Here is a 7,175-nt window from a genome sequence, read left to right as displayed (position 1 = left end):
ACTTGAACTTATCTGTAATCATGAAATCTCTACGTACTAGAGTTATTGAGTTGTGATCTATTTAGAAACCATGTTTAGGCTACATGTTTATTCTGTTGGGACCCACTAAGGTCATTACTGCTGTTGGGTTATTTTCTTACATTGTAATTTCATACTCAGTCATGTTCATTCATTTCATATCATATCTCAGTCTTTGTTGCTATATATTGACACGTCATATCATCATTTTGGGCTAGTTTCATGGCATTGTGGGCCCGAGAGACTGCAGAGATTGATGACTGAGTGAGGCCAAGGGCCTGATTGTGAGATTATAGATACTGTAGTACATGAGTTGTCTGTGCAACACGTGAGTTGTCCGTGCAGCACGTGAGTTGTCCTTGCAGCACGTGAGTTGTCCTTGCAGATCCAGATATTGATATTATAGAACGTGAGTTGTCCATGCATCACGTGAGTTGTCCGTGCGGATTATAGTGCTTGGGCTGAAGGAGCCCCTCCGAAGTCTACACACACCTCCAGTGGGCGCAGGTACCTATTGAGTGTGAGTGCTAGTGCCGAGTGATTGGGAGGACTGAGTGGATTGATACTTTGAGAGTATGCATATGGTTGTTCACTATGTTGCATAGCATTGACATGAACACTTGACATACAGTCATTCAGATGCATTTTCCTCATGTTGTACGGTATCACATCATTCATGACTTCTCAAACACACTGACATTTAGGTATAGAGATGTACTTTTCCTCATGCCATTTGATAATGAAACATTTACCTGTTGAAAAGTTTTGGAAGGAAAAATCATGACTTTACAAACTTATTCATATTTTGGTTGTTTCGGTAAAAGATTTGGGTTTATCACTGATATACTTGAAGAGCATGCCTATTTTCTGGAATTGTGAACGAGCTGAACATTATATTTTTGAGTTATTTACTGTACCACTTTTTATTATATTGTTATGAGTTATTATTGGCTATTGGTGTTGGGCCTTGACCTGTGTTCCAGCTCGTCACTACTTTCAACCTAAGGTTAGGTTTGTTACTTATTGAGTACATGGGGTCGGTTGTACTCATATTACACTTCTGTACCTTGCGTGCAGATACTGGATGTTGATGCTGCTGTGATCGACGAGAGCGGGATTTGAAGACATTCCTGCATTCCGTTTGTAGCTGCCTCTTATTCATGGTAGCCTTAGACTTATAAAGATCTGTTTATGTACATTTTAAATAGATGATGTATTTATTTCACACCAGTTTTGTAAATTCTAATCTTTGAAACTCATGATTTATACTACCAGTCCTTGGGAAGTTCTTGTATAAAAGCGGTTGTAATTTCATTTCTTTTCATAATAAATCTCATTTGAATTGGTTAGTTGTTAATTGGCTTACCTGACTAGTTGAGTTAGGTGTCATCTCGATTCAGTAGATTTTGGGTCGTGACACGTTGTAAGTGGTAAATTAGCTTTATTTCGTAAGTAGCACCCTGCCAAATGGGTTGCTACAACATCTGACCTATTGCTAATTTCGTCACCTGATTAATCAATTTGGACATATCTGTCGTTATAGTTGTTAGCTCATCTAGATCAACTACACATGCTACCCTATATTTAATTGTTGTTCATGGTTCCCCATCACCTTACCAATTATGATCATTCGCTGTGAAGTTATACAAGAAGGTCTGGATTTCGATGTAAGGTTTTCCATGTAGCTATCCCCACATGTCGAGTCAAGATTCATCTTTGATGACACATCCATCCCATCAACAAAAGTGTGACCCAATACCGCGTCAGTCCGATAGTGATATGGGTAGTCTCTGAGCAGTTTCTTGTATCTTCCCATGCTTGACAAAGAGTTTCTCCATCCCATTGTTGAAACCCAAGAATCTATCTTCTCAGTAACTTTGTCTTCTTTGTGGGGAAGAACCTCATCAAAACATTTCGGGCTAAATCATCCCAAGTGCGGATCATAGTAGCAAGCTCTTTTTGCAACCATTTTTTGCTTTCCCCAGTAGTGAAAAGGGAAACAAGTTAGTATGATGTAATCCTTGAAAACGTTCAGATAATTGTAGGTATCCGTAGTTTCGAGAAAGTTTTGCATGTGCCTCTGCGGATCTTCATGAGAAAGACCCACAAATTGCTCTGTGGACTGAATCAACTGCACCATGTACTATTTAAGCTCAAAGTGAGCAGTAATGTCAGGCTTCATAATAGCATGAGTCATGTTAGCAAGATTATGCCTTATAGCCTCTATCACCGACCGCTCGTCGTTTTCTGCCATCTCTATTAGTTGTTGTTGGATTGTGATGCCCAACACTGCAGATCTAGCTTTAGTTTCAGCCTCCCTTCTTAATCTGTGAGGAGTTCTTTATATTTTCAAATCAAAAGGGAGAATGTCATCAAAACTCCTGCTCCTCTACATTTAAGAGAAAAATTAAATCTTTAACGTGTTGACATCCAATTTTGCCCCTCTTTTCTTCCAAATTGTTTACTTGAGCTTCTAATCTCGTTAATGACATAATATTATTTAATCTGGTATTTTTAGTACAATTTAGACTTATAATTATCGCTCAAGTTGTTTTATTCAAAACTAATCAATCAACGATATTTTCTTTACAAATATCTCTCTTTGTATTACATTAACCCTACTTTTATGTATAGAATATTTTACCCAAGTTATTTTTTATATTATTTGCATGGCCGTTGTAATGATTGTATACTAAGATAGATTTTGGCATTTTAATTCATAATCATTCTGTTTAAGCACTACAACACTATTTGATATAAATATCCATTGCTAGACATGTCAAGCAATTTAATTGTCTACTTAATATTATTATTGCTAATTATTATAGATATTATTATTATTATTTTGGTCCAAGTTAGAAGTCCAAGTAAATAAAAGGAAGAAGGGAAACGGTCCATTACCTTAAGGGACTAGCCCATTTCAGATTATTCCTACCCACAAGAGAAGTCCAAATCTGCCAACTCAATAGCCCAAGAACAAGACAAAGTCAGCCCAAATCCACCCAACCAGCAACCCAAAATCCTCCACTTATAGCCCAATTATATAACACTCTAGAACTCCATCGAAACTACGTCGTTTTGATAAATATGCCAAACTTAATCTCAGCCATTGGCACTCTTAATCCTATGGTTGGAATTTATTACTTCACTCTCTCTCTCTCTCTCTCTCTCTCTTCACGTGATGTCAGTTGACCAAGACCCCATATTTTCTATTTCTCTACTTCATCTTCTCTTTACTTTATTTGAACAGAGGAGACAGAACTCACCAAAAATGGTGAAAAGTCAGGCTGTCATCTATGTCACCACTGATCAAGACAGAACGGCTCTTATGGCCGTTTGAATTTCAAATCCCGCCCTGAAATTAAGCCCTAGATTTTTCATTATAAATAATGGTGTTTTGAGGCCATTTGAGAAAAAACGGGGGCCGTTGCCTTCACCCTTCGAAACCAAATTCTTGGCCGCTCTTCTCCTATCTAAAATTTACTCTTTGCCTATTAGCTATCTCCTAAAGAAAAGCTTTAACTACAAGTCTACAACACCTCTACTGTCTCTATTTGGTATTTACCATAGCAGAAATTTGGTTATCCTTTATTTATTTTAGTCGAGTCTGCTTTTGTCCGAGAGGGAGGAGTAAAGTCGAGATCGAAGTTCGATAGCGCATCCACGACCCTCCTCAGTTCACTGCCCTGCAAAAGGTACGTATCTTCTCCTTTCGCTCTCATTTTGATTCTAATTAGAGCATGTTCGATTCCTGGTGCGTGTTTGCTTCGAGGGTTGTTAGTTTCTATTAAGTTTTTATGTTTGGTGCTATAAAAATGGCTCTAATTTATGTTTGTTTAAGGGAATGACTCTATGACTAAAGTTGTTAGCAACAATCCTTCAAGGAGATTATGTTCTGGTGTGTATTGTTAGAAGCATGCCTGACTGGTATTTGATAAAATTCTCACATGAAAATAAATACCCATTTCCTTTTAGATACTATGATTTTAAGAAGGATTTTATCATGAGCTAGTCGTCTTGCAAAACATTTATTTGCTATTGTAAATTAGAACCCTTTTTGCCTAAACATCATGCTTAGGATTTCAATTAGCTTGTTTAAGAATAGATTTTGTCTAAATATACACTGTTAAATGAATACTTGATTTACTTGTGTCTTCACACTTTAGACAGCATGTCCCTAGGAGTTTATGTTTTTACTCATCGTGTAAAAAATGAGATCCCTTCTTTAGTGTGAACTGTAAGTGTTCATGAATGACTATAAGCGATTTGCTTACTTAAGGTAATTTAAGAGGATAATACTTAGACAATAAATTATTACTTATTCATTTAAGCACAGAAGAAACATATTCTTGTTGAAATATGAATGTATCTACTTTTCTTGCTTTTTAAGAGATAGAAAATATGACTCTGGGATTAGCAAATGTAGTATCATGCCTATAAGACATTGATGGAAAGGAGATGATATGTGTATATCTAATATGTTAACCTGGATGTGTTGAAATTGCGTCCCCCATGATTTAGTTTATGGAACGAGAACAAAAAGAAGTAGCAATGAATACATTTTCTGTTAATGGTATCAAGTAAAGGTTTTCATGAATTCTTGTTTAGTTTGCAGTCCTATTTCTTGGTCTAAATTGTGAGCATGTATCACGTTTGGGAAAAACTTATATTTTACATTAACTGATTAAATAGCATGTGATGAGGTAGTGAATGATTTGGTAAGAACTCTGTCAAATGATATACCTATTAGAATTTTTAGTGAAGCCCCCTCATGAGTTGATATAATGCTTAGTGTTCTTTTAGCAAAGACCATATATATACCCTGTTTTCCTTAAAATTGTAACTGTTTGCGTTTGTCTCCTAGACTTTAATATAGGTGTCTTGTTTGTAGTTGATTTTATTTCGAACACATTAAATGGCTTTGATTAGCGAAGAATTAACACAAAATTGACTTTATTAGCATGAATTTCTGGTTTTAAAAGTTGTTTGCAAACTGGATAACATTGTGACTTTATCCATTTTATCTCTTACTATCAATTTTAAAGAATCAATAGTTCGCTGCTCTAATTTTTTATCTTTATTTCTTTCTCTACATGTACACCCTGGAGCAAATGGAGTCTTAATTCGAGACTCTCGCAGCGGAGTCTCATAGAGACTCAACGCTACCACCACCACATGGAGTCATTGCATACCATCTTCCTTAGAGCACCGGATAGCGAGAAAAACAAGCGAAATGCTTGGGGAAGCCTATGGCATCTTTCATTCATGCTATTTGACATTTACTTGTGTGATTTAAGTTTATCTCCAATTTCTGGGATTATATGTTAAAATTCGTGTTAGCATAGTATGTTTACTCTTATTGTCGATTTGGTACTATCTTAATCACATAAATGTAGCCTTTAGAGTTTAGATATAGAAACTTAGAAACATTTTTCTTAAAATGACCCTTCCAAAACTTTTCTAATGGCGATAATAAGCATAAAATGTTTTTCTAAAGAACACATGTTAAAACTGTCTTTCTTTCCTTTAACAATATCCAACGTAGTAATTTTTTTTTTTTTTAAAAATCTCTTTCTTTTAGGGATGTCTTAAGTTGTTGGTTTCATCAAATCAAAACTAGTTTCTTAAACCTATTAGATCCTTAAAACGGTTTAAACATTTTTCTCAACTTTAAATAGCTAAGTTAAAAAGAAGTCAGCCGATACCAATTACTACATTTTTTTTACTTAGTTATAATTTGTCACCTAGTTGGCATATATTTAGTACTTAAACACTTAGAAGACATAAAATTTAGCGTACTTTTAATTGTGAAATCTTATACTAATTAACCTGAGTTTGGCCGGTAACCGTAGTTAACGGATCGCATAGGGTGCTTTTACAACCTTCCTTTCCCTATAGGATTAATTAGAACCCATAGACCATAAAACATAGTTAACTTTAGCCATTACTTAGATAAAATTGGTGTCCTAATTCACCTTAGAGTTAATTAGGTGGCGACTCTCTTTTCATTAATTAACCTCTCTCTTTTTATTATGTTATACTCCCATTTGACCCGTGTTAAAATGGGGTATAACAGCTTGGCGACTCTACTGGAATACTAGGTTCTAAACCATAACAAGCAAGTTAATAATAAATTTGATTTGTTTGTTTGTAATTATGCTTATCTGAATTGCCTTATGTGATAAATTTTTTTATATGAATTGTTTATCTATACTTATTGCTTTATATAAATTATCATTTTGTTTCAATTCCTCCACTCCTGAAAAATTCACACAAAGCACACACCTAGCGGTTACGTGGTTTACGGCCGTGCACTTTTCAAAAAAATATCTTTTAGGGGAAAGTTCGTGGGTAAGTCGATCATCAATGCAGTCGATAGTCACGGGTTTTCCACTCTCAAGTTGTCCGCTTGGGAGAAGACCAGTCTAGAAAAGCCCACTCTTAGTCAGCCTAAGATAGAGCTAAACCAAAACCCTTTTAAGAGCATGAATCATTTTAACCTTAGGATTTAATACCTGAGGTGTATTAGTTAATCTTACCTAAATGATCAAGTGGGTTTTCAACCCAAGTGACAGGTATATGTGCATTATTTGAAGGGTGAGCATGCCAATTATGACATAATCTTGCGGAACAACGAGAAGCCTAAACATGGCAAAATATATTTTATTATACTTCTTTTGATCTTTTGATGAAATATATATACTTTCTTTTGACCAAAAAGAAGAGGTTTAAGAAGTTTTAAACTATTTATTTTCTTTTCAAAAATAGAGCTATTTAATTAATTTACACAAAGAGGCCCCCACATATGACACACTACTTTTTGCTTTGGATTGTGTCACATGCGTTGCTTGCTTACTTGCTATGTTGCTTACTTGCAAATCTTTATTCATATATTCTTTCTTTAGCTATCATCTTTCGGAATTAAGAAGAATAATCACCAATCGTCCAGCGCTTAGCGCTCTTTAATGATTCTAGAGCACCGTTTAGGTATTTACTTAGGTCCAGATTTCTGTTAGGTCCACTCAAATTCTTAGAATATAATTAAAATATTCTTTTAGTCTCTAGGCATGATCGTCTATTTTTATAAGATAGGATGTTTTGCCCGCAAACCCTTCAACAAGCTTGGTTTGTCATGAAATTCCTCAATATTCGTGCCT

The 7,175-nt window shown here is 35.3% G+C and overlaps 2 long non-coding RNA genes across 2 annotated transcripts; one reads left to right on the top strand and one right to left on the bottom strand.

Moving 5' to 3' along the window:
* Positions 1–3,333: 3,333 nt before the first annotated feature.
* Positions 3,334–3,647, bottom strand: LOC138900749 (uncharacterized). The gene is made up of 2 exons (XR_011411990.1): positions 3,556–3,647; positions 3,334–3,516 (listed from the first exon to the last, which is right to left on the bottom strand). It is a non-coding gene; the product is annotated as an uncharacterized lncRNA (long non-coding RNA).
* On the top strand, positions 3,513–5,384 carry LOC138900748 (uncharacterized). Its single transcript, XR_011411989.1, has 2 exons — positions 3,513–3,713; positions 5,127–5,384. It is a non-coding gene; the product is annotated as an uncharacterized lncRNA (long non-coding RNA).
* The last annotated feature ends 1,791 nt before the right edge of the window (positions 5,385–7,175 follow it).

The sequence above is a fragment of the Nicotiana tomentosiformis genome, chromosome 11 (genome assembly GCF_000390325.3).
Source record: "Nicotiana tomentosiformis chromosome 11, ASM39032v3, whole genome shotgun sequence".
Lineage (NCBI taxonomy): Eukaryota > Viridiplantae > Streptophyta > Magnoliopsida > Solanales > Solanaceae > Nicotiana > Nicotiana tomentosiformis.
This window is presented reverse-complemented; position numbering and strand designations above follow the sequence as displayed.